Source organism: Macaca thibetana, chromosome 4, assembly GCF_024542745.1.
Source record: "Macaca thibetana thibetana isolate TM-01 chromosome 4, ASM2454274v1, whole genome shotgun sequence".
Lineage (NCBI taxonomy): Eukaryota > Metazoa > Chordata > Mammalia > Primates > Cercopithecidae > Macaca > Macaca thibetana.
This window is the reverse complement of record NC_065581.1, coordinates 3,050,188-3,076,403: the sequence shown is the minus strand read 5'-3', so window position 1 is coordinate 3,076,403 and position 26,216 is coordinate 3,050,188. Positions and strand designations below refer to the sequence as shown.

General features: G+C 45.4%; 4 protein-coding genes across 38 annotated transcripts in view; 1 reads left to right on the top strand and 3 right to left on the bottom strand.

Moving 5' to 3' along the window:
* The window catches only part of FAM50B (family with sequence similarity 50 member B), a 667,415-nt gene extending 644,468 nt beyond the window's left edge, over window positions 1-22,947 (bottom strand). Inside the window, exon 1 of the mRNA XM_050787267.1 lies at window positions 22,938-22,947. The gene's annotated coding sequence lies outside the window, so the exon portion shown is untranslated. The remainder of the gene's footprint in view (window positions 1-22,937) is intronic.
* The window catches only part of PSMG4 (proteasome assembly chaperone 4), a 201,208-nt gene that overhangs the window by 49,878 nt on the left and 125,114 nt on the right, over window positions 1-26,216 (bottom strand). The gene's annotated exons all lie outside the window — the stretch shown is intronic.
* The window catches only part of LOC126952529 (tubulin beta-2A chain), a 759,189-nt gene that overhangs the window by 699,329 nt on the left and 33,644 nt on the right, over window positions 1-26,216 (top strand). The gene's annotated exons all lie outside the window — the stretch shown is intronic.
* PRPF4B (pre-mRNA processing factor 4B) overlaps window positions 1-26,216 on the bottom strand; it is a 908,191-nt gene that overhangs the window by 872,049 nt on the left and 9,926 nt on the right. The window lies entirely within an intron of this gene.

The following is a 26,216-nucleotide window of genomic DNA, read 5'->3' as shown; positions in this document are numbered from 1 at the left end:
CTTGGTAGGCTGAGGCACAAGAATTGCTTGAACCTGGGCGGCAGAGGTGGCAGTGAGCCAAGATCACGCCACTGCACTCCAGCCTGGGCAACAGTGAGACTCAGTCAAAATAAGAAAGAAAGAAAGAAAGAAAGAAAGAAAGAAAGAAAGAAAGAAAGAAAGAAAGAAAGAAAGAAAGAAAGAAAGAAAGAAAGAAAGAAAGAAAGAAAGAAAGAAAGAAAGAAAGAGAGAGAGAGAAAGAAAGAAAGAAAGGAAAGAAAGAAAGAAGAAAGAGAGAGAGAGAAAGAAAAAGAGAAAGAAAGAAAAAAAGAAAGAAAGACAGAAAGAAAGGAAGGAAGGAAAGGAAGGAAGGAAGGAAAAAAAGAAAGAAAGACAGAAAGAAAGGAAGGAAGGAAAGGAAGGAAGGAAGGAAGGAAAGAAAGAAAGAAAGAAAGAAAGAAAGAAAGAAAGAAAGAAAGAAAGAAAGAAAAAAGAAAGAAAGAAAGAAAGAAAGAAAGAAGGAAGAAAAGAAGGAAGGAGGGAGGGAGGGAAGGAGGGAGGAAGGAGGGAAGGAAAACACTGCTATGAGCATTCACGTGTCTGTCTGTGTGCATGTTTTCAGTTCATTTCACCTAGGAGTGGAATTTCTGGGTCCTATGGCAATTCCATCTTCATAATCATTTTGACTTCCAGCTAACAATACACACACACACACTTTCAGATTTGCCCAGAAGGCCAAGATGGAGTAGAGATCAGGCAAGCATTTTGTACTTATGCATTTACAGAGAGTCTTAGAATCATAAGGTTTTAGAAACAGAACTTTAGAGATCTTCTGATAAAACCCTCATCAGTTCACAAATGAGGAAACCATGGTCCCAATTAAGCAATGTTTCCAGGTCACTGCATCAGTTAGAACCGATGTTCAGCTGCAAGCAACAATGGCAATGGGTTATTTTTTCCTCTCACTTAAAAAATATAATGTAGTGGCACACAGCCCGGGCAGTGTAGCTTCACAACATCCTCAGTGTACCCGACTCTTCTCTTTCTTTCTGCTCTTCTGAACACCGCCAGTGGCTACCATCCTCAAGTTCTCCTGCTGCAGGATGACCACTGCAGCTCTGGCCATGGCACCTGGTTCCAGGCAAGACAGAGAAGGAACTGGGAGGGAAAAAAGTCACCTTCCAGCTGAGCTGGTGTCTGCAGATCTGTGCCAGGATCCTCTCAGTGACTTCTGCTTGCATTTCTTTGGCCTCACCTTTCCCACAAGCTGACTGAGCAAGATGATCTTTAAGCTGGGTACATGATCTCCCAGCAATTTAAAGGTTCTCTTAGGAAGCAGAGAATGGGACCTGCAGAGGTAACCAGCAGTCTCATCTGTAAACAGATAGTGGCTAAGAAGTGGCACTAAACCACTCTCTTAGCACCTCTTCCAGTGCTCTTTGTAAATGTAAGATTGCAGTGTTTCATGCTAACAAGGAGCCCTCATTTTCTAAAATGCCAAAGACTAAATGAAAGATTTCTTGGTCTGAATTTCTGATTCAAAATGTTTTTTCTCCTTACATTTAGGCCTAACCTTTTTTTTTTTTTTTTTTTTTTTTTTTTGGACAGAGTCTCTCTTGTCACCCAGGCTGGAGTGCAATGGCACGATCTTGGCTCACTGCAACTTCCGCCTCCCAGGTTCAGGCAATTCTCCTGCCTCAGCCTCTCAAGTGGCTGGGATTACAGGCGTCCGCCACCACACCCAGCTAATTTTTTGTGTTTTTAGTAGAGATGGGGTTTCACCGTGTTGGTCAGGGTGGTCTCAAACTCCTGACCTCAGGTGATCCACCCGCCTCGGCCGCCCAAAGTGCTGGGATTACAGGCGTGAGTCACCGCGCCCAGCCCTTTGTAACTTTTAGTCAACTGATGACAACTTCTCAGAACTTTAGGGACGTTCCTTTCTATGACAGACAATGGAATGTTTATATCAGGTTACGCGTTGGGCTTTTCAAAAATAAATATGTTCACCGTGACTCGCATGACTGACCGCTGAGGAGAAAGAACCAAGACTACTTCGGTGAATTGTGTGGGAAGAGGATGCACCCGGGTGCACACTGGTCATGAGCAGCCCTGGGACCACATGGTCTCTCAGAGGAGGTTGTCCAGGGAGAAACTGGCAGACAACAGGGACTAAAGGCAAGTCTGAGGGCTGGAGGGCAAGTCAGTGCCAGAGAACATGTTAGATGCCCACGTTCAGAAGTGGCTGAAAATCTGGAAGGACAGCTGAGAGGGGCAAGCCTTGAGGGGTTGAGACAGGAAGATACAAGCGTTCAAAAGGTCCGATCAGTCAAAGATAGATCTCTGAAGAGCAAACTATACCCAAGGGAGGCAGAATGTAGAGAAGCCCCTTACAACTTCTGCTTTCTTGTGAATCTCTAGGTAGATAGGCATGAGTTGAGGATCTTGGTTTACAGGAAGGGGGAAAGGAATTCATATTTACCAAGTGTCTGCTATGTGCTAGGCACGTTACTATCATCTATAGTGTCGGGTGGAAAAAGAGCTCTACTATGTCATGTATTAACTTTGGAACCTTTTAGCAAGTTACTTCCTCTCTCTCTAAATCCCTCTGTAAAATAGAGTTCTTGGTATCTGCTTATACAGGGGATAAAATGATATTAAGATATGTAGTGATAAGAAAGTAATGATAGTCCGTATATGTTGAACATGTGCCGTTTGTTGCATGTTTTTCTAATTTAATCCTCACAAGAATACTATGTAGTTTGGGTGCTTTTGATTGTGTCTGAAATCAATTCAAAACTTGCTTACAAAAGCGGTAAGGGTGGGAAATTATTGGCTCGCGTAATTGAAAAGTCCACGGGTAGTTCTTCCAGGTTCTGGGAGCCTCTAACGATGTCATCAGAACTTTCTCTTTCTGTGGTACTCTCTTGGCTTTGTAGTCCCCAGTGTTGTCTTTATTCTTTGGCAAGATCTCCCCAGATGGTGGCAACTTTAGGCCTATATCACCCTATTGCTAGAGAAAAATCCATAGCTGGGCATGGTGGCATGTACCTATAGTCCCAGCTGCTTAGGAGGCTGAGGCAAGAGGATCACTTGAGCCCAGGAGTTCAAGGCCAGCCTGGGCAACATAGCAAGACCCTATCTCAACAAAATAAAAATAAAAAGACTGGCAAGAACTGTGTCATGTACCCATCCCCGAATCAGTTCTGTGGTCAGGGGAAGAGGGACAGTGATTGACCAGCCTGGATACTGTGTCTTCGCCTGAGGTGGATAAGGAAGGGCCAAGTGATCAGTAGTCTCATCATTTAGGAAATTGATCCTGAAAGAACTTGGGCTTAGACTAAGAAACTTGCCCTAGAATCATTCAGTGGAGAACCTGGAGAGAAACCCAACGTTTCTGACTGCTTAGTGCATGACCTTCACAACATAACACCTAAAAATGATCACAGAAAGTGAGAAAGGGTAGCCAGAGTGGCCACTGAGGGCCAGGCTCACTCAGAGATAAGCATTCTTCAGGGGTTCCATCTTGCCCACAGGCTGAAGGCTAAATTCAAGGCCCTTGACTACCTGGCACACCCTCTTTACCTCTTTTTTTTTTTTTTTGAGATGGAGTCTCGCTCTGTTTGCTCAGGCTGGAGTGCAAGGGCACAATCTTGGCTCACTGCAACCTCTACCTCCCAGGTTCAAGTGATTCTCCTGCCTCAGCCTCCTAAGTAGCTGGGATTACAGGCACCCGCCACCACACCCAGCTGTTTTTTGCATTTTTAGTAGAGATGGGATTTCACCATGTTGGCCAGGCTGGTCTTGAACTCCTGACCTCCAGTGATCCGCCCGCCTCGGCTTCCCAAAGTGCCGGGATTACAGGCATGAGCTACCGCGCCCAGCCCCTTTACCTCTTAATACTCTCTGAGAACTTTCTGTATGAATCCTGTTTTCCCACTACAAATACTCTCCTTCCCGGTCTCCCACCATCATCTTTTCTTATGCCATTCTCCCTCCCTAGAATTGCCCACTTCATTTCTTCCCAAATGCTTCTCAGCTCTTACAGTCATGTTAAGGCTCCACCGTTTTCGAGAAATCTTTTTTTACTCTGATGTTTTACATGGCATGTTCTTTCTTTTTTTATTAGAATAAGAGCACAGGTCTAGGATCCAGGCAATTTCAGTTCTGGTCATGACATTTTCACTTCAGTTTTGGCTATTGTTTATTGCTTCCCTGCTAAGAGTATTTTTTTAATTCCATTTTTATCTCCACTATTGGTTTCTTTGTGTTTATGATTTTAGTTGTTGCCGTAGGGTTTAAATATACATCTTTAATCTATCACAATCTACCTTCCAGTAATACTTTACCACTTCATGCATAGTGTGAGACCCTTGCAATGGTGTACTTCCATTTACTCCTTCTGTCTTCTATGCTTTTATAGCCATATTTTATTTTCACATACAGTTGGCCCTTAAACAATATGGGTTTGACCAGTGAAGGTCCACTCATACAAAGATTTTCTTCCACTTCTGCTACCCATGAAACAGCAAGGTCAACCCCTCCTTTTCCTCCTCTTCCTCAGCCACTCCATGTGAAGATGATGAGCATGAAGGCTTTTATGATGATCCACTTCCACTTAATAAAATATGAAGAGGAGGCTGGGCGTGGTGGCTCACACCTGTAATCCCAGCACTTTGGGAGGCCAAGGTGGGCAGATCATGAGATCAGGAGATCGAGACCACCCTGGCTAACATGGTGAAACCCTGTCTCTACTAAAAATACAAAAACAGCTGGGTATGGTGGTGCACACCTGTAGTCCCAGCTACTAGGGAGGCTGAGGCAGGAGAATTGCTTGAACTCAGGAGGCAGAAGTTGCAGTGAGCCATGATTGTGCCACTGCACTCCAGCCTGGGCGACACAGTGAGACTCCGTCTCAAAAAAAAAAAAAAAAAAAAAGAAATAGTAAGTGGAAGTGGAACATCATAGAGGTGTTCATCCTCATATATAATGAATGAATATAGTTTCTCCCTATGAATTTTTTAATAACATTTTTTTCTCTAGTTGCCTTATTGTAAGAATATAGTATAAAATACATACAACATGTACAATATGTGTTAATCAACTGTTTATGTTACTAGAAAAGCTTCTGGTCAACAGTAAGCCATTAGTATAGTATTACTGGGAGGTAGACTGTTAAGTTTTTGAGGATTCAAAAGTTATATATAGATTTTCGACTGGGGGTAGGGCAAGTGCCCCTAACCCCCATGTTATTCAAGGGTCAACTGTATTTTGAAAATACACATTGTTATTGCTTTTGCTCTAAATGAGGGGTGTCCAATCTTTTGGCTTCCCTGGACCACATTGGAAGAAAAGTTGTCTTGGGCCACACATAAAATACACTGACACTAAAGATAGACGATGAGCTAAAAAAAAAAAAAAATTGCAAAAAGAAACTCAAAATGTTTTTTAAGAAAGTTTATGAATTTGTGTTGGGCCACATTCAAAGCCATCCCTGGGCCACGGATTGGACAAGCTTGCTTTAAACAGTTATCATTTTAGAGATTAAAAACTAAGAAAAACATGTTCATCCATATATTTAAATTCCAGGTCTCTTCATTTCTTTGGGAGGATCCACATTTCCTTCGCCTTACAGAACAGAACTTCCTTTAACAACTCTTGATGTGCAGGTCAGCTGGTAATGAGTCTCTCAACTTTCACTGGACTTTAAAAGCCTTTATTTGGCCGGGCGTGGTGGCTCAAGCCTGTAATCCCAGCACTTTGGGAGGCCGAGACGGGCGGATCACGAGGTCAGGAGATGAGACCATCCTGACTAACCCGGTGAAACCCCGTCTCTACTAAAAAAAATACAAAAACTAGCCGGGCGAGGTGGCGGGCGCCTGTGGTCCCAGCTACTCAGGAGGCTGAGGCAGGAGAATGGCGTGAACCCGGGAGGTGGAGCTTGCAGTGAGCCGAGATCCCGCCACTGCACTCCAGCCTGGGGGACAAAGCGAGACTCCGTCTCAAAAAAAAAAAAACAAAAAACAAAAAACAAAAAAAAACAGCCTCCATAGTTTAATAGCTGCGTGGATCTATAGCCCCCCCTTCTGTTGTTTTCAGAAAGTGATTTTTTTTGTTAATGACCTACTTGCTGAGAGATGGGCTTCAGTGCTCCTTTCCTGATTCCTTTTCACCTGGATCTTCTCTTTCCTTTGCGGCTATTAATCCTATCCTCCTTACTATGGATCTGCTTCCAGCAGTTTTTCCTCACTGCAAGCCTTGTTCTGAAAGGGAATTCTGATTGGTTTTTTTTGAGAGTTTATAGGGCTAATTTCTCATCCACTCTGTGGGAGGAGGAAGGTGAGGGCAGAATGGTGAGGAGAGAGTCAAAACTCTGGTCCCACCACCGCTATCTACCACCTATCCCGAAATCGGGTCATTTCTAAAGTCTCCTGAGTCAAATAGTTCCTACTGTCATGTTTCTAGCTCATCATCCTTTTGCTTCAACAAATATCTGCTGAGTACCTACTATGTGCCTGACACTGTGCTAAGGGTGCGAATGTGGATAAACACACTCCAGCCTCCAGAGGTTCCAAGCCAGCAGAGGAGAGAAACATAAGCTCAAGTAAGCACAGCCAGCCTGCACACGCGCTGTGCACAGAAAACATAATTCACTCGCTGGAAACCAGGGTCACATTCATACAGGAAGCAACAAGTACATCCCCTAAACTAGCAGGTCTAATGGAATTCATGTATTAATAAGAATCTGGGTTCTTGTGGGTGGATGGACTCAAACCATTGGTTCTTGAAACAGCCAAGATGTGTTATTACCGAAAATGCAGCTGGATAATGAGGGCTGTCCCCTTCACAGAGCTCATGCTTCTCTCTGTCATCATAAGCCTGGCCTCCTTTTTTGTTTGTTTGTTTTCCTCTTCCCCTAGCAATGTTGACAGGCCTCTCTCCGGGAGGAAGACAGTATGGCTGTTGCCTGGTGTTGATCCCTAGCTCTTCCTCCCACAGGAGACACCAGATTAGAGCTTTCCATTCCTCTGCTGAAAGAGGAGGCAGCAGGGAGCCTCTCTGCATTCTTGACCTGTGACGTCCAGCCCCAGTCTTTGGCCATCCCATCCCCTGGGCAGGCTCGCAGGCTGGCACACAGTCTGGCATCTCACACAATCATGCCCCTTTGTTTGGATTTTCTCATAAAAAGCCAAGCGGTTGATGTGTGTGCTGGCAGGAAAGAGGGCAGATTGCCATCTGCCTGGCTTCACCCACAGCCGTCTCTGGGGCAGACCCTCTTTAGAGGCCACCAGTGCTTCTGTCCTGCTTCTATTCATCGGAACAGTTTTTGTTTTTTAAGGGTCGAATCCTGTATTCAATTATTCCAGGGTTCAACTGGAAAATTTAAGAAGCCATAGAAGACGTGGTTATCTTTGGAGCTTGCAGTCTTTCCTTAGTCCCTGCTGCTACGGCTTCCTCCAGGACCAGAGGCTCCAAAGTGACCCCGAGACCAGGAGGTGGGAGAGAGAGGAGTGTGACCTCAAGAAGGCCTTCCCCTAGGTCAGTCCCACTAGTGGCGACGCAGAGGAGGACCCTGCTAAGGGTAAACACAGCCTGAAGGTGCTGACTGAGGGAGCAGGAGGAGGAGGATGGAGAGTCCAGGAGAGAAGGGATGCGCAGGTTCCCAGCAGCCTCTCAGCCCCGCCCTCTGAGTGCCCTCTCGTCCCTATGCCAGCTTCCTTGGCTCATGCCTAGGCCTTGAGGCAACTCACTGCAGAGTCAGCACTACTTCTGGCCTCTAGGGGTTCACTGACACCTCCATTCTTCATCCAAGTAAGGATGCTCCTTTGCAAGACAGTCCCATAAGAAGAGGTTAGAGGCCGGGCATGATGGCTCACACTGAAATCCCCGCACTCTGGGAGGCCGAGGTGGGCAGATCACTTGAGATCAGAAGTTCGAGACCAGTCTGGCCAACACGACAAAACCCTGTCTCTGCCAAAAAATACAACAATTAGCTGGGCCTGGTGGAGCATGCCTGTAGTCCCAGCTCCTCAGGAGGCTGAGGCACGAGAAGTGCTTGAACCTGGGATGGGGAGGTTGCAGTGAGCTGAGATTGCATTACACCACTGCACTCCAGCCTGGGTGACAAAGTGAGACCCTGTTTCAAAAAAACAAAAATTAATTTAAAAAAATAAGGTTAGAATAGCCCTGGAAGAAATGAGAGATTCTAAATCCTAGAAGCAAAGGACTTCTAAGCCACAGGATTCTTATCCTAGCTCAGCCTCCCACAGACTAGCACAGCTGGTCAGCCTCCCACAGACTAGCACAGTCCTAGCTCAGCTGCCCACAGACTAGCACAGCTGCTCAGCCTCCCACAGACTAGCACAGCTGCTCAGCCTCCCACAGACTAGCACAGCTGCTCAGCCTCCCACAGACTAGCGCAGCTGGTCAGCCTCCCACAGACTAGCACAGCTGCTCAGCCTCCACAGACTAGCACAGCTGCTCAGCCTCCCACAGACTAGCACAGCTGCTCAGCCTCCCACAGACTAGCACAGCTGCTCAGCCTCCCACAGACTAGCACAGCTGCTCAGCCTCCCACAGACTAGCACAGCTGCTCAGCCTCCCACAGACTAGCACAGCTGCTCAGCCTCCACAGACTAGCACAGCTGCTCAGCCTCCCACAGACTAGCACAGCTGCTCAGCCTCCACAGACTAGCACAGCTGGTCAGCCTTCCACAGACTAGCACAGCTGCTCAGCCTCCCACAGACCAGCACAGCTGCTCAGCCTCCACAGACTAGCACAGCTGCTCAGCCTCCACAGACTAGCACAGCTGGTCAGCCTTCCACAGACTAGCACAGCTGCTCAGCCTCCCACAGACTAGCGCAGCTGCTCAGCCTCCCACAGACTAGCACAGCTGCTCAGCCTCCCACAGACTAGCACAGCTGCTCAGCCTCCACAGACGAGCACAGCTGGTCCTGTCGCAGGCTTCCCCTCCTGCGTCCTCTTCCCTTCCTCAGCACTGTCTGAGTTGGGTGCAAGCAGAGGGTCTCAGTCGTGAGACCGCAGTGGACCCGGGGTGAAGGCGCTTCTGGGCATGGGCCTCCTCCTTCCTCTCATCCCTGGACATAACCCGAGGCTGGACCTCCGGCCTTCGGGTCCTGTTTTGCTCCCTCAGGTTGTCCTTGGGCCACCGGTGATGAAGACACTTCCTCATGTAGACGTTCAGCATTGTCTTTGGGGTGTTCCATCATCTTCAATAGATCCTGGGGGTCTCTAGGGCCCTGGCCGGAGGCTCCTCACTGGCCTCAGGCTCCTCACTGGCCTCATCCCACTTCTCCTGATTCTGCCCAGGTTTCCTCGGGCAAAGCCGCTTGCCTGTGATAGTTCCAACCTTCACTGAGCTCCTCTGTCTGCCCCAGCAGCAGGGGCTATAGCCTGAGCCTGATCATGCTCGAGGTTACAGGGACTCAGTGGGTCACATCAGCTCCTGGGAACACATCCACCCCCACAGCAGCACAGCCCTAACCTCATTCACTTGTCTTAAAACCACCCACAAATCTCTAGTTCCTCTGAGTAGTTTCTTTAGCTTATAGCTCACGCTCCCAGCAATAAACAAAAAGAGCTCGTTTGCTAAAGGTTCTGTGTAATTCTTAGAGCATCAAGCAGCTCTGCCCCGCCGGGCCCAAATGATAAGCAGGAGTCACTCCACTCACACGCCCTGCGACTTGGCAAGCTCCTTAACCTCTCTGGGCTTTAGTTTCTTTATCTGTGAAATGGAAATTTCATCTGTGAAATAGGAACAATCATTGTGATTCATAAGGTTAAACCCAAAAGAGTGCCCGGAACAGTGCCTGGTGTATAGCAGTTCTTGACGTTGTTGGTTGTCATCATGGTCACTGCTGAGGCCATTCAAGGCAGGGCAGGAGAGTTCTCACCTCTTACACAGAGTGCCCGGTAAAGCAAGCACCCCTGGGAGCCGTGGCTGGTGCCCAGGTCGGAGAGCAGGAAAGTGGGAATGCCATGTGGTAACTGAGTGAGGGGCAGTCATGAGTCACTCTCTGGGGACTCTCCAAAGTATTAGGTTGAATCTTATGAAATTGCTGGGGCCTTTGGAGAAAACCATAGGTTTCTATTAGTGTGGCCCCACTTGTAGTCTCAAGCAGAGGAGACTGGAAAAACATGGATTTCTCAGGTCTCCCCACTCTTCCTACTTCTCCCGGGTTCTCCTGATGATTCGTCTGCAGGGCAGAGCTTCTGAGTCTACACCCGGCTCCTCTAACCCTCGAGTGCCTACTCATCACCTGGGGATCTTGTTAAACGCAGATTCTGACTTAGCTGGTCTAGGGTGGGGCCAGAAATTCTACATTTCCACCAAGTTCCCAGCTGATGCCGCTGCTGCCTGATTGTGCTGTGAGGAGCAGAGCTCTAGAATGTTGTCAGCGGGCCTTTGACTCATCCTAGCTCCAGAGATCCCAGAAGTCACCATTTCCCTTGCAGCGCTGGTAGATTAGAAAGAGAATGAAACAAAGCGGCAGCAGGGCAGCAGCGTCTGTGTCAAATTCCCCCACCCCGCCTGTCTGGAGAGTTTCATACCTGACACTTTTTGCTGCAAGCCCATTAAGCCTATTAAAAGGGACATTTTTATGGCTGGGCGCGGTGGCTCACGCCTGTAATCCCAGCACTTTGGGAGGCTGAGGCGGGCGGATCACAAGGTCAGGAGATCAAGACCATTCTGGCGAACACGGTGAAACCAGGTCTCCACTAAAAATACAAAACAATTAGCTGGGCGTGGTGGCGGGCGCCTGTAGTCCCAGCTTCTAGGGAGGCTGAGGCAAGAGAATGGCGTGAGCCCGGGAGGCTGCAGAGCTTGCAGTGAGCAGAGATCGCGCCACTGCACTCCAGCCTGGGCGACAGAGCGAGACTCCGTCTCAAAGAAAAAAAAAAAGACACTTTTTTCTTTCCTTTCTTCACTGACCATTTGTTCAACAGATATTTACTGAGCACCTACCATGTGACACATACTTCGCTAAGAAGAGAGATTCCAATCTATGATTTGTACTGCAGCGAGGGCGATTATCAGAAATGAAAACCTGATCCTGTTATTTCACTTCTTTTTTTTTTTTTTTTTTTTTTTTTTTTGAGACGGAGTCTCGCTCTGCCGCCCAGGCTGGAGTGCAGTGGCGTGATCTTGGCTCACTGCAAGCTCCGCCTCCCGGGTTCACGCCATTCTCCTGCCTCAGCCTCCCGAGTAGCTGGGACTACAGGCGCCCGCCACCTCGCCCGGCTAGTTTTTTTGTATTTTTTAGTAGAGACGGGGTTTCACTGTGTCAGCCAGGATGGTCTCAATCTCCTGACCTCGTGATCCGCCCGTCTCGGCCTCCCAAAGTGCTGGGATTACAGGCTTGAGCCACCGCGCCCGGCCATTATTTCACTTCTTAAACTCTCTTCCCTGAGGTATAAAGTGCAAATGTCCTAATACAATGCTTAATCCCTCTGACAGCAGACTTCCACTCTGATCGACAGTCACCCTACCTCCAGCCCGACCCAGTACCTGAAAACTGCCTGCTCCCTGCTGACCAGCCCCCAAGCTTGGGCTCCTGCTCTCTCTCTCCCTCTCTTTCTTTCTCTCTCTCTCTCTCTCTACCTCACTCTTCCGAGCCTGCCCTTGCCACCTCATCAATCACTCATCCTTTTCAAGATAGAGCTCCTCACCCCGCCCTTCAGGGAATCTTCCTCCACCCAGGTGGATTTCCTGAGCTCCCTTGGTTCTGACAACTTTACATAGAAATTCTGTCAGTTCCTTTCTCCACCGAACTTTAAGTTTCTCAGACATAGAGAAACGTCTCAGTCATTTCCCCATCAGCCAGTGTTTGCAGAACTGCTTTTTTTTTTTTTTTTTTTTTAATTTATTTATTATTATTATACTTTAAGTTGTAGGGTACATGTGCATAACGTGCAGGTTTGTTACATATGTATACTTGTGCCATGTTGCTGTGCTGCACCCATCAACTCGTCATTTACATCAGGTATAACTCCCAATGCAATCCCTCCCCCCTCCCCCCTCCCCATGATAGGCCCCGGTGTGTGATGTTCCCCTTCCTGAGTCCGAGTGATCTCATTGTTCAGTTCCCACCTATGAGTGAGAACATGCGGTGTTTGGTTTTCTGTTCTTGTGATAGTTTGCTAAGAATGATGGATTCCAGCTGCATCCAAGTCCCTACAAAGGACTCAAACTCATCCTTTTTTATGGCTGCATAGTATTCCATGGTGTATATGTGCCACATTTTCTTAATCCAATCTGTCACTGATGGACATTTGGGTTGATTCCAAGTCTTTGCTATTGTGAATAGTGCTGCAATAAACATACGTGTGCATGTGTCTTTATAGCAGCATAATTTATAATCCTTTGGGTATATACCCAGTAATGGGATGGCTGGGTCATATGGTACATCTAGTTCTAGATCCTTGAGGAATCGCCATACTGTTTTCCATAATGGTTGAACTAGTTTACAATCCCACCAACAGTGTAAAAGTGTTCCTATTTCTCCACATCCTCTCCAGCACCTGTTGTTTCCTGACTTTTTAATGATTGCCATTCTAACTGGTGTGAGATGGTATCTCATGGTGGTTTTGATTTGCATTTCTCTGATGGCCAGTGATGATGAGCATTTTTTCATGTGTCTGTTGGCTGTATGAATGTCTTCTTTTGAGAAATGTCTGTTCATGTCCTTTGCCCACTTTTTGATGGGGTTGTTTGTTTTTTTCTTGTAAATTTGTTTGAGTTCTTTGTAGGTTCTGGATATTAGCCCTTTGTCAGATGAGTAGATTGCAAAAATTTTCTCCCATTCTGTAGGTTGCCTGTTCACTCTGATGGTAGTGTCTTTTGCTGTGCAGAAGCTCTTTAGTTTAATGAGATCCCATTTGTCAATTTTGGCTTTTGCTGCCGTTGCTTTTGGTGTTTTAGACATGAAATCTTTGCCCATGCCTATGTCCTGAATGGTACTACCTAGGTTTTCCTCTAGGATTTTTATGGTATTAGGTCTAACATTTAAGTCTCTAATCCATCTTGAATTAATTTTCGTATAAGGAGTAAGGAAAGGATCCAGTTTCAGCTTTCTACTTATGGCTAGCCAATTTTCCCAGCACCATTTATTAAATAGGGAATCCTTTCCCCATTTCTTGTTTCTCTCAGGTTTGTCAAAGATCAAATGGCTGTAGATGTGTGGTATTATTTCTGAGGACTCTGTTCTGTTCCATTGGTCTATATCTCTGTTTTGGTACCAGTACCATGCTGTTTTGGTTACTGTAGCCTTGTAGTATAGTTTGAAGTCAGGTAGCGTGATGCCTCCAGCTTTGTTCTTTTGACTTAGGATTGTCTTGGAGATGCGGGCTCTTTTTTGGTTCCATATGAACTTTAAAGCAGTTTTTTCCAATTCTGTGAAGAAACTCATTGGTAGCTTGATGGGGATGGCATTGAATCTATAAATTACCTTGGGCAGTATGGCCATTTTCACAATATTGATTCTTCCTATCCATGAGCATGGTATGGCAGAACTGCATTTTGGTCTAAGCGCTATGCCGCCTGATAGGAATTCCTTCTTGCCTGCAGGTTTTCCCGTCTCAGAGGTTCATGGCCCCGACCTGCTTCCAGTCATTAGTGTTGGCTCCCAAGCAGCTGGCAAAGGGCTGGGTCACAGACTGCTGAGGGATGGAAACGGTTCCAGGGCAAATGTGCGTCATCCGTGGTATGCAACGTTTTACAGCTCAGCTATGGAGACAGAATCAATAACAACTCATCAGGAAGAGGTGAGGAGAATACTAAGGAAGCAAGAGAAGAACAGGAGGAAGGGCCACTGATGTCTCCCGAGAACCACAGTACCCTTAGAAATGCAGTGTGCCTGGGACCTTAGATACACTCCCACCCTGAAATTCTCTCAACTGTGGATATAATGAGATGAAAAGGGAATCCAAACTCTTTGCAACTTCTAAAATGAGTCCCATCTTGCTTCACCTAATGTTTGGAAGGGCTGATCTTTCCTAATTTGGCAGCTGTCGCAACCATTTCACTTTCGTGTCGTTGAATTGCTAAAAATCTTTTCTTTTTTTTTTTTTTTTTTGAGACAGAGTCTCGCTTTGTCACCCAGGCTGGAGTGCGGTGGCGTGATCTCAGCTCACTGCAACCTCTGCCTCCCAGATTCAAGTGATTCTCCTGCCTCAGCCTCCCAAGTAGCTAGTAGCATGTGCCACCACACCCGGCTAATTTTTGTATTTTTAGTAGAGATGGGGTTTCGCCACATTGGCCAGGCTGGTCTTGAACTCCCGACCTCAGGTAATCCACCCATCTTGGCCTCCCAAAGTGCTAGGATTACAGGCATGAGCCACCGTGTCCAGCCAAACCTTCCTTTTTATGAGAGAAGAGTTTGGGAAAATATTTGACTTTTTTGTTCTTCTCTTGAAATCCCAACCTCTGTTACAAATCACACACACACACACACACACATATGCATGCATGCACACACACAGCAACACTAAACAAAGACCTATTTCTTTTTTAAATTTTATTTAAGAGTAAGGATCTCACTCTGTCATCCAGGCTGGAGTGCCGTGGTGCAATCACAGCTCACTGCAGCCTCAACCTCCTGGGCTCAAGTGATCCTCCTGTCTCAGCCTCCCAAGTAGCTGGGACTGCAGGCATGCACCATGTAGCTAATTTAAAAAAATTTTTTTTTTTTTGTAGAGACAAGGTCTCCCTATGTTTCCCAGGCTGGTCTTGAATTCCTGGGCTCAAGCAATCCTCCCGCCTTGCCCTCCCAAAGTGTTGGGATTCCAGGTGTGAGCCACCATGCCTGGACCCTAAGACATTTTCCTAGGTTATAAAATGGAACCAGCAACACTGTAATATAATGAAGGCTTGAAGTAATCGACTTGGAAGTGTAAGCTTGTAAACTTCCATGAAACCATCTCTCCAGGGTCATGATTAAGAAGATATATGTGTAGCGTGTTGTGGTGTTGGGAGGGGCAGGGAAGAGAGACTATTAAACTTACTTTTGATGTTTTGGTATTGCATTGCTTTTGCAATTCAAATGCCTGAAAGGAAGAATGACCTTTTAATCCCACTGGCAACAGTGAGAGACGTGTGTCCTTCAGCATTGCCAAGCATATTTGACATCTGCCTCATCCACCGGCCTGTCATCTCTTTGGCTCCTGAGCTCTTGTTCCCCCTGACCCTTGGCTCCCATTACAAACACGTTGGCAGTCACTCTATCTGGGTAAGGCAATGACACATTAGAAGACAGTTCTGATTTTGAAGAGGGTGCTAACATGGCATTAGAGTATTTTAGTCCATTCAGGCTGCTATAACAAAGTACCATAGGCTGAGTGACTTATAAACAACAGAAATTCCCTTCTCATGGTTCCGGAGGCTGGAAGTCTGAGATCAGGGTGCCAGCATGGTTGGGTCCTGGTGAGGGCGCTCTTCTGGGTTGCAGATGGCCAACTTCTCCCTGTGTCCTCATATGGTGGAAAGACAGCAAGAGAGTTCCCGGGTTTCTGTTTTATAAAGACACCAATCCCATTTATGAGGGTTCCACCCCCATGATCTAATCACCTTCCAAAGACCCTATCTCTAAGACTATCACTTTGGGGGTTAGGATTTAAACATATGCATTTCAGAAGGATACAACATTCAGTCTATAACATAGAGTGATGACTTGCGAAGGAAAATCTGGTGATGATGGGAAGGACAGACAAGAAGGGCCAGGAACTGAAATCAGGGAGGCTTAACTGGTTCAATCAGTTTTCTAGGTCATGTGTGAATCATTATGGTGGCTGCACTGGGCTAGCACATTCAGTGTATGCTTCATTAACATAACACATTTTCTTAAGACTCCCACGGTGGCCAAGTTAAGGAAAAAAGTGAAACCCAGTAGTCTGAAGCTCATAGTGTACATAGCAGACATGACGCAATGTGGAGTGAAAGCTGCCTAAGGAAGGAATTGAACACAATGTCGTAATCCCCATAGGGCCTAAACACTGGCAGTACGGGAAGACTGGCTGGTGCTCCTCTCCTTCCTCTACATGTCACCAAGCAAAAACCTCTGGACTAGCCTCTAAGGAGACAGGGCAGGAATGGCTTTGTGGACCCCCAAATCTGATTAAAATAAGAGTTAGAGGCAGGGCGTGTTGGCTCACGCCTGTAATCTCAGCACTTCGGGAGGCCAAGGCAGGTGGATTACCTGAGGTCAGGAGTTCGAGACCACTCTGGCCGACATGGTGAAACCCTGTCCCTACTAAAAATACAAAAATTAGCTGGGCGTGGTAGCAGGTGCCTGTAATCCCAGCTACTCGGGAGGCTGAGGCAGGAGAATTGCTTGAACCCAGGAGGCGGAGGTTGCAGTGAGCCGAAATCCCGCCATTGCACTCTAGCCTGGGCAACAAGAGCAAGACTCCGTCAAAAAAAAAAAAAAAAAAAAAAAAAGGCCAGGCGCGGGGGCTCACGCCTGTAATCCCAGCACTTTGGGAGGCCGAGGCAGGCAGATCACCTGAGGTCAGGAGTTCGAGATCAGCCTGACCAACACGGAGAAACCCCGTCTCTACTAAAAGTACAAAATTACCCAAGTGTGGTGGCACATGCCTGTAATCCCAGCTACCCAGGAGGCTGAGGCAGAAGAATTGCTTGAACCCTGGAGGCAGAGGTTGCAGTGAGCGGAGATCGCACCACTGCGCTCCAGCCTGGGCAACAAGAGGGAAACTTCGTCTCAGAAAAAAAGAAAAAGAAAAAGAAAGAAAGAAAAGAAATAAGAGCCAGAGTCAAGGTCAAGCCATTGTCAGGCAGGCCATAGAGGAGACAGTGCAGCCTGGGGTCCAGATGTTAACTGGAGACTCCAGGGCCCAGGAACTACGACTGTGTCTTTGGTAGTCGCTGGGTCTTTGGAGGGCTTGCCAGCCTCGACTCCAGCCTTGGAAGTTACATTAGCACCGCCAGCCACTGTGGCAAGTCTGGAGTTGCTGAGGTGGCAGCTAGACTCTTCAAATTTGATCTAGACCCTATTTGGAGGGTGGGTGTGCATGAACATATATATTTTACTCCCTTTTCTCCTCACGCTTACTTTAAAATCCACCCACATATTTACCATTTCCAGTGATCTTCATTTTTTTGTGTAGATCTGAGTTTTACTCTGGTTTCATTTTCCTTTAGTCTGAAGAACTTCCTTTAGCATTTCTTGTAGTAAGATCTGCTGGTGATAAATTAAGTCGTGATTATCTGCAAACGCCTATTTCACCTTCATTTTTGAAGACCGTTGTGACTGGTTTGAGACTTTTAGGTGGGCTTGATTTAGGCATTTCTAGATGTTGTTTCATTGCCCCCTTGTTTGCCGGGTCTGTGATAAGAATTCAGCAGACATTCATAGCCTGATTTTACTACTGGTTTTCATTAATATGACTATGACTATGTTGCCTTAATGTAGTTTGTTGTTGTTTTCTGTTTATCCTGCTAAGCTTTGTTGAGATTTTTGGACCTATGAATTGATATTTATAATGAAAACTGGAAAAAAGTTTTAGCCATAGTTTTTTCATACATTTTCTGCCTCTCTCTCCTGGGATTCTAATTATATGTATGGTTGAGATTGTCTCATAGAGAACTGGAAGTATGTTCATTTTTAAAAGTCTCTTTCTTCTTTCTGTCTTTCAATTTGATCATTTATATTTTCATGTCTTTAAATTCACCTTTTTTCTCCAGTGTCCAGTACTCTATTAGGACCATCTAACAAAATTTTCATTTTAGATATTGTGTTTTCAGCTCTAGAATTTTCATTTTCTTTTTCTTTTCTTTTTTTTTTTGAGACGGAGTCTCACTCACTCTGTCGCCCAGGCTGGAGTACAGTGGCATAATCTCGGCTCACTGCAACCTCCACCTCCTCAGTTCAAGTGATTCTTCTGCCTCACTTAGCTTCCTCAGTAGCTGGGATTACAGGCGTGTGCCACCATGCCTGGCTAATTTTTGTATTTTCAGTAGAGACGGGGTTTCCCCATGTTGGCCAGGCTGGTCTCGAACTCCTGACCTCAAGTGATCCACCCGCCTCAGCCTCCCAAAGTGCTGGGATTACAGATGTGAGCCACTGCGCCCGGTGTCAGCTCTAGAATTTTCATCTTTTTTATTTTTACTTGAGATATAATTCACATACCATAATATTGATTATTTTTATATCTACCATTTATCTCCTCATTGTGTTCAAGTTTTACTTTGACTTCTGTAGTATAATTATGTTAGCTGTTTAAAAATTTTTATCTGATAATTACATTTTTCCCCCTATCATTTCTGGTTGTTTTTCTACTGACTTGATTTTCCCCCTGATTATGGGTCAGATTTTCCTACTTTTTGGCATGTCTAGCATCTTTTGATTGAATGGTGGACGTTTTGAATGTTTCATTGTTGAACATCTGAATTTTGTTGTCTTCTTTTAATGAGCATTGAACTTGGTTCTGGCAAGCAGTTAATTTACTTATTTATCAGTATGATCCTTCTGTGGCTCATTGTTAAGCTCTGCTAGAGTGGATCTACGGTTATCTTTATGTGAGCACTACTTTACTTACACTTTTGAGGGCTGATCTCCCTGCGGTTTCTAATGAATGTCCTGGGTGTTCATTAAGATAGCCCCACGTCACTGCCAGAGCTCAAATGTCTGCAGCATTGTGCAAGCTGCAACTACCGGGGAGCTGCTCTTTTCCTGGTAGTTGTTCTTTGCACAGCCTTGTAGACTCTCACCTGGACATCACAACCTAGCATTCAGCCAAAATCTTCAAGGGTACTATGCGTATTTATGGAGCAATTTATTTGCGTATCTCTAAAAGCTCAACCCCCTCAGCCTTCAAACACCTGTTTCTGTCTCCTCAGCTCAACAAGACCGCTGCGCTCTGCTTGGATTCCTTTTCTCTGCACATGGCTTAGAAAGCTCCTCAGGCAGAAAGCTGGAGTGATTGCAGAGCTCACCCCATTGTTTCCCTTCTTCAGAGATTACAGTCATTATGTTTCTATTTTCCAAAGACCAAAACCAGTTGTTTCATGTATTTTGTCCAGTTCTCTAGTCATTTATAGTCGATCTGGTTTCTCCTCCTTCTCCTTCTTCTTCTTTTTTGAGACAGGGTCTCACTCTGTCACCCAGGCTGGAGTGCAGTGGTGCAATCACAGCTCACAGCAGCCTCAACCTCGCAGGCTCAAGCAGTTCTCCCACATCAGACTCCCAAGTAGCTGGAACTATAGGCGTGGATTAGCATGCCCAATTTTTGTATTTTTTGTAGAGACAGGGTTTCACCATGTTGCCCAGGCTGGTCTCCAAGTCCTGAGCTCAACCAATCCATGTACCTCAGCCTCTCAAAGTACCAGGATTACAAGTGTGAGCCACACCCAGCCTGTATCAGTTACTCCTATACACCCTTCTTAATGAGGCCTTTTTTAGGGTTATTGTAAAAATAAATAGCACACTGGTTCTGGAAAAGGTTTTCCTTGCTTGTGAAAAATCAGTGGGGCCAGGCACAGTGGCTCATGCCTGTAATCCAACACTTTGGGAGACTGAGGGGGGTGGATCACCTAGGTCAGGAGTTCGAGACCAGCCTAACCAACATAGTGAAACTCATCTCTACTAAAAATACAAAAATTAGCCAGGCATCGTGGTGCACGCCTGTAATTCCAGCTACTCGGAAAGCCCAGGCAGGAGAATTGCTTGAACCCAGGAGGCTGAGGTTGCAGTGAACTGAGATCATGCCACTGCATTCCAGCCTGCACAACAAGAGCAAAACTCTGTCTTGAAAAAAAAATAAATAAATAACTTTTTTGGACAAAAAGGACAAAAAGAAATAGTGCCTTTTCTGCCTCTGGAAACTTATGATGCCAGGAACTGTCGCGGCAGTTTTTTCTCTCTGTCATTTCTGTGTGTCCATTTGGTACCATGTGAGGTGATGGGAGGGTTGCTATCTAAGAGAGCGAGTCCATATGCTGAGAATGGCAGAGTAAACAGATAGAAAACAACTGGGTCTATGACAGCATCAGTGAGATGATGTGGTAACCAGTCCTGAAGCTGCGTGGGGTCTACACCAGTGATTCTCAAACTATTTGGTCTCAGGATCCCTTTATACTCTTGAAATTACTGAGGACCCCAGCAAGTTTTTGTTTATGTGGGTTATATCTATCAGTATTTATTATGTTATTAATTGAAACTGAGAGAAATTTTAAATATATATTTATTAATCCATTAAAAATAAACTGATTATATAATAACAAATACATTTTTGTGAAAAAATTGTATCTTTCTAGAACAAGAAATAACTTAGTGACAAGTGGCATTGTTTGACATTTTTGCAAATCTCTTTAATGTCTGGCTTAATACAACACAGCTGGATTCTCATGTCTGCTCTTGTTTATTTTTATTTTTTCCTTTGTCAAGATGGGGACGGCCGGGCGCGGTGGCTCAAGCCTGTAATCCCAGCACTTTGGGAGGCCAAGACGGGCGGATCATGAGGTCAGGAGATCGAGACCATTCTGGCGAACACGGTGAAACCCCGTCTCTACTAAAAAATACAAAAAACTAGCCGGGCGAGGTGGCGGGAGCCTGTAGTCCCAGCTACTCGGGAAGCTGAGGCAGGAGAATGGCGTGAACCTGGGAGGCGGAGCTTGCAGTGAGCTGAGATCCGGCCACTGCACTCCAGCCTGGGCTACAGAGCCAGACTCCGTCTCAAAAAAAAAAAGACGGGGACAAGGCTGGTTTCAAACTCCTGGCCTCAAGCGCCCACGTCAGCCTTGCAAAGCACTGGAATCACAGATCTGAGCCACCGGGCCCAGCCTCATGTCTGTTCTTATATTCGATCTGTTACAGTGTGTCGGTTTGGTTGAAGTATATTTAAAAAAAAAAAAAATCTAGTTTCACCCAGATACGTAGTAGGAAAATGAGCAGTATTTTTATGTCTTACCAGATCATTGTAGATATTCTTCATTGACACTACACTAAGAATGTAACAAGTGGTAGTTCCTTAAAGGTCATTTGCAAAGTGGAGTCTGAAATTATCTCCAAAAATGATCTATACACTATGGCAGAGATGAGCAATTTGTTTTCTGGAAAGGGCCAGATAGTAAATATTTTCCACTTCGTGGGCCATTCAGTCTCTATCACAACTGCTGGACTCTGCTGGTGTGGCACAAAAGCAACCACAGATAACGCATGAACAAATGAGTGCAGCTGTGTGCCAATAAAACTTTATTCACAACACATTTGGTAATAAAGTTTTTTGTAAATAAACACTGGCTTCTGCTCTGTGACATTAAAGTCCATCTGCAACTTGCACATGGAATGGACGATTTTGACCGTGTAGTGCCTTGAAAGGGTTTCAGGGACTTCCAGGCATCACAGACCATGTTTTGACAACTGCCACCGTAATGTTTTTGTTGTATGAGATCACAAGTCCCTTATGATTAAAGTCACTTTCAGTTGGGTTTTCTGTTACTTACAGCCAAACACCTCACAGCTGATAAACTAGGAGTAGCTTCACAAGCCAGAAATCTGCATACTGGTTTCTCTCTTGGATCCTGGGAAATGGTAACCCCAACCACATTGACAGCCACCAATTTGATGTACCAGCAGTAGAGTAGAAATAGCAAGACACATGTTTAGGCTCAAACGTACCGGGGCAGCCTCATGGAGCCTCACTGGCTCCCAGGACATTGTGGAAGAGATTTGAAGAGTTTTCCCTATTTTCACTTGGAAGAGCACAGAGGTAGCTGAGAGAAGGCTGGGAGAACAAAAGATACCTCATAATCTAGACAATGGGACAAAGCAGGATATGTCAGCATGGAATTTATTATGGAAGGCTCTAGGGGAATGTGGGCATCTTCTCAGGGGCCAGCATGGATTGATGGCAGTGAAGAAGAAGTGCAATGTCCCTCCTCTGCCATTGCTCTGGCATCACACACACCTTCTCTAACTTCACCTCAACCTCAGAGAGACAGAGAAGTTGACTAAGGGTTTCCTGGATTGATAAAGATTAACCAACATTGACTAAGTTGAAGTTGTTGCTGCCAAACAAAAGAAGCCTCTTGAGTTAGAAATTAAGGTCAATTTTAGGAAAGCTTTAAAATTTTTTATACATATGTATTTATGTACTAAGCATTCATATTGTCCAACAACAGACATCATCAAATTAAAAAATGTTGCCAACCTGATGAAAAATGATATCTCATCCTTTAATTTATATTTCTTAATTATCAGTGAGGATGAACATCATTTATATAATTGAGGGCATTTATTTTAAAATCCACCACAGTGATTTTGAACCCAGTGTGATTAATGTTTGTAGTTTAGGATACAGTACTATTGAATCTGCAGACTCACCTATGTGTGCAGACACGGTGCTGCCACTTTCACCTGCAAAGTGAGTAGTTTACAGATTGTCAAGCACTGAATAGGCCACCTAGGAGACATAGTCCTTAATTCCAGTTGACCTTCTTCCCTTCCTGTATGGCAACACGGTCTATCAGGGAAATTATACTCCATTTTCATATGTGCGTCGGCCTGCCCAAGACTCCTGCTCGTGTGTTTGGCTGGTTTCTGGAAACAAGGCCAAGGCACTAGGTGCAGCGGCATCCTAGATCTTGTCACTTCCAGTATTTCTCTTCTACTTCCCAAGGTGAGATAAAATCAACACATACTTCTTTGAATCTAGACTCCATGTGAACAGAAGCAGTAATTCTTAATGTTGTGCTATTTCTTTTATTTATTAAGACAGCCTCAGTTTGCTGGCCTGCAGAGGTAATACCCACTTATAAATTCCTTTCATTGAAAACCAAAATGGGGCACACGGTAAAGAAAGCTACACCAAACCCCACCACTCTAACACAACTGTTAGTTTCATTTTCTATGTCAACACCTAATCCTCACTCAACTACATAGATATTTTACATACTTACAATGCTGTATCATTAAGTAAGGATCTCCCCCCAAGCATTGAACATCGGTGTGCTATATTTAGTCTACAAACATTATAATTTACAAAAACAACAATATTGTGCATTTGTGTCATCCTTGGCTACTGTGGAATTCAACCATCATCATGTTTCTATTTTCTTTTCTTTTCTTTTTTTTTTTTTTTTGAGATGGAGTTTCACTCTTGTTGCCCAGGCTGGAATGCAGTGGCGCAATCTTGGCTTACCGCAACCTCCTCCTCCTGGGTTCAAGCAATTCTCCTACCTCAGTCTCCTGAGTAGCTGGGATTACAGGTGTGCACCACCATGCCCAGCTAATTTTGTATTTTTTGTAGAAACGGCGTTTCTTCACGTTGGTCAGCCTGGTCTCAAATTTCGGACCTCAAGTGATCCACCTGCCTCAGTCTCCCAAAGTGCTGGGATTACAGGCATGAGCCACCACACCCAGCCCACATTTCTATTTTCTAATTTATTTGTGCATTTATTTATTCAACAAATATTTATGGGGCTAGGCACCAGAGGTGCAAATATAAATAAGATACTGTTCCTGCCCTTAAGGGTCTTACAGTCTAGGAAGAGAAATAGACATCCTCATCTAATTTTTATGTCTTTATTTGTTTGAGTTATGTATTCATAATATATTTTCATAAGCATCAAAATAGAGAATACCTATTTTTTTCATGCTAATTATGAGCAAGTAGCCACAAATGTGTTTTGGTTGGTTGCATTACTTTCTCAAGGCTACAAAAGCAGGACCATGCAGGATCTGGAAGACTTGCTGTCCATTTTTGTAGTATAATCTCTAGATGGCACATGCTTCCACTTCCGGCCACAGGATGGGTTTTCAGATAAAACATTCTTTTGAATGAGAAAAACAATTAAGCATTGAAAATGTGAGAACAAGAAAACATAAGATAAAAATGGAATTCACCAGCCTGTTTTATGAAATATCTGTTTAACTCGTTGAATATAAAGGTAGCAGTTTTACCATATTCCATCCTGTGTGGACTGTACTACATTTAGGATGAGAAGTCAGCAAAGTAGTAGTAACTAGCTGTATCACCTATTCTAGTTTTGAACTCTAGCCCATTTGTGAAGAAAACCGGAAAACTGCTTCATGTTTCAAGCCTAGAACCAATCATTAACCCATTTGGAAAAACTTCAAAAGCTTGTTTTTAAAAAGCCTTATAACCTACAAGTTGAAAGAATAGCACAGTCAATCTCTGCATACCCTTCCTCTGCCTTCTGTAGTTTTTAACATTTTGCCACATTTGCGTGTAAGCTTTTTTTTTTTTTTTTTTTGCTGAATTATTTGAAAGTAGATTGCAGACATCACGACGCTTCACCCCAAATGTTTCAGCACGCACCTCCTGGGGACAAAGGTATTCTCTGATGTAACCACAGTGGCAGCACCACACCCAAAAAATGTATCACTGGTATTCAGTAGGGCCACCTCATCTCCAGCCACTAGCTCTGGCACCCTGGGATTGTGTCAGCCCCGCCCTGATGCTTGGGCACTGAGCCCTGTCCCTGCCGCGTGCCTGCCCCATCCAGAACTAATAGTGTGACTTGGTGCACCATCATGTCCAGAGATGGAGCCTGCTGCCTTCACCCACCAGCTCAAACCACTGGATCCAATTCCTTCCCAGTGAATACCTGTGTCTTCCCTTCCCTATCCCTGTGGGTCAGCACCACAGCTAGTCTGCTGCCTCTTGAAGGCGACCTGTGCCACACTGCAGCTGACCGTGGATATTTGAAATGGCAAGTGAAGATGTTAATCATTGAGATGGCTTGGATTTGTGTCCCCGCCCAAATCTCCTGTTGAATTGTAATCCTCAGTGTTGGAGGAGGGGCCTGGTGGGAGGTGACTGGATCATGGAGGTGGATTTCCCCCTTGCTGTTCTTGTGTTAGCGAGTGAGTTCTCATGAGATCTGGTTGTCTGAAAGTGTGTACCACCTCCCCCTTCGCGCTCTTCCTCCTTCTCCCACCACGTGAGACATGCCTGTTTCCCCTTTGCTTTCTGCCATGATTATAAGTTTCCTGAGGCCTCCCCAGCCATGCTTCCTGTACAGCCTTCGGAACTGTGAGTCAATTAAACCTCTTTTCTTCGTAAATTACCCAGTCTCAGGTAGTTATTTACAGCAATCCCAGAACGGACTAATGCAACCATACATAATATGACTGGCCACCGACATTTCCAACCTGTTATTTGCACATAATATTGCCGAAAGAAATGGCTTTCAGCAACACCCATGAGCTCGAATGTCATTAATATTTATTTTGGAAGAGAGCTACTCATAAAAGCAAAGTGCCTTTCAGCTTCTCAGAAAAGTATAGAGGAAATGCTTCAGTTGGATGGAGATCAAATTGTTAAAGGTGGTAAGAGTGTGGGCTGCCATGACCCTCATTTCCCTCGCCTACTTAGTCCTTCAACCTAGACCTGTCTGTTGCGACAAGGAAAGGAGAGCAAGTTCTTTAAGTCTCTGTGGCCGTCTGCAGAGACCATCACAGGACGGAGCACAATAAGCAAAGAAGCCACACCAAGATGAATAGACCATGTGACCCAGAGTCATGCTGGCCCTGGGCCTTGTCCTGGCCAGTCCCAGGGCCGGGGACCGGCGAGGACTCTGCAGAGCCCTTTGCCTATCAGGGGAGTGGGTGGGTTGCTCAGATCCTGGCATTTCTCTAGGGGCACAGGCTCATGTGAACAAGGAGGAGTACTCACTCCTTGCTGTGAGAACAAAAAACCTGGGAGAAAAGGAAAAGGCAGGGGAGTGAATAAAAATAGAAACAGGCTCAGTGCTCTGACAGGCAAGATCCTCAATGAATTGGGCCCTTCAGTGAGTGGAAATATCTCATTTGAACTAGAATCCCACGGACAAGCTTTGGGGCTTTCTGTTTTCGCCACATTAACGCCCTGACAAAGGCCTGCACTATTGTTGATGCAGGAAATGAGAGGCGCTGGCTGGATTCCCCCTTCCTCCCTATTTATGCAGACGGTCCTGGAGGCTGCACGGTGGTTACCTAGGAAACAGCTTGGATGTGAAACTTCAGAAAATGTGCTGTCAGGCAGCAGGGGATGCGATTGCTGATTTTTTGCTGGCATTGTGTGATGCCAGGCCATTTTATTAACCCCTGTGAACCAGCTTCCTCACATGTAAGCAGGAGATAATATCTACCTCTTTGTGTGTGTGTGTGTGTGTGTGTGTGTGTGTGTGTGTGTAGCACCATAGCTGGTTGTAGAACCCAGAAGACGTTCAACGTAGATGTTTTTCCCTTCTCTTCTACCC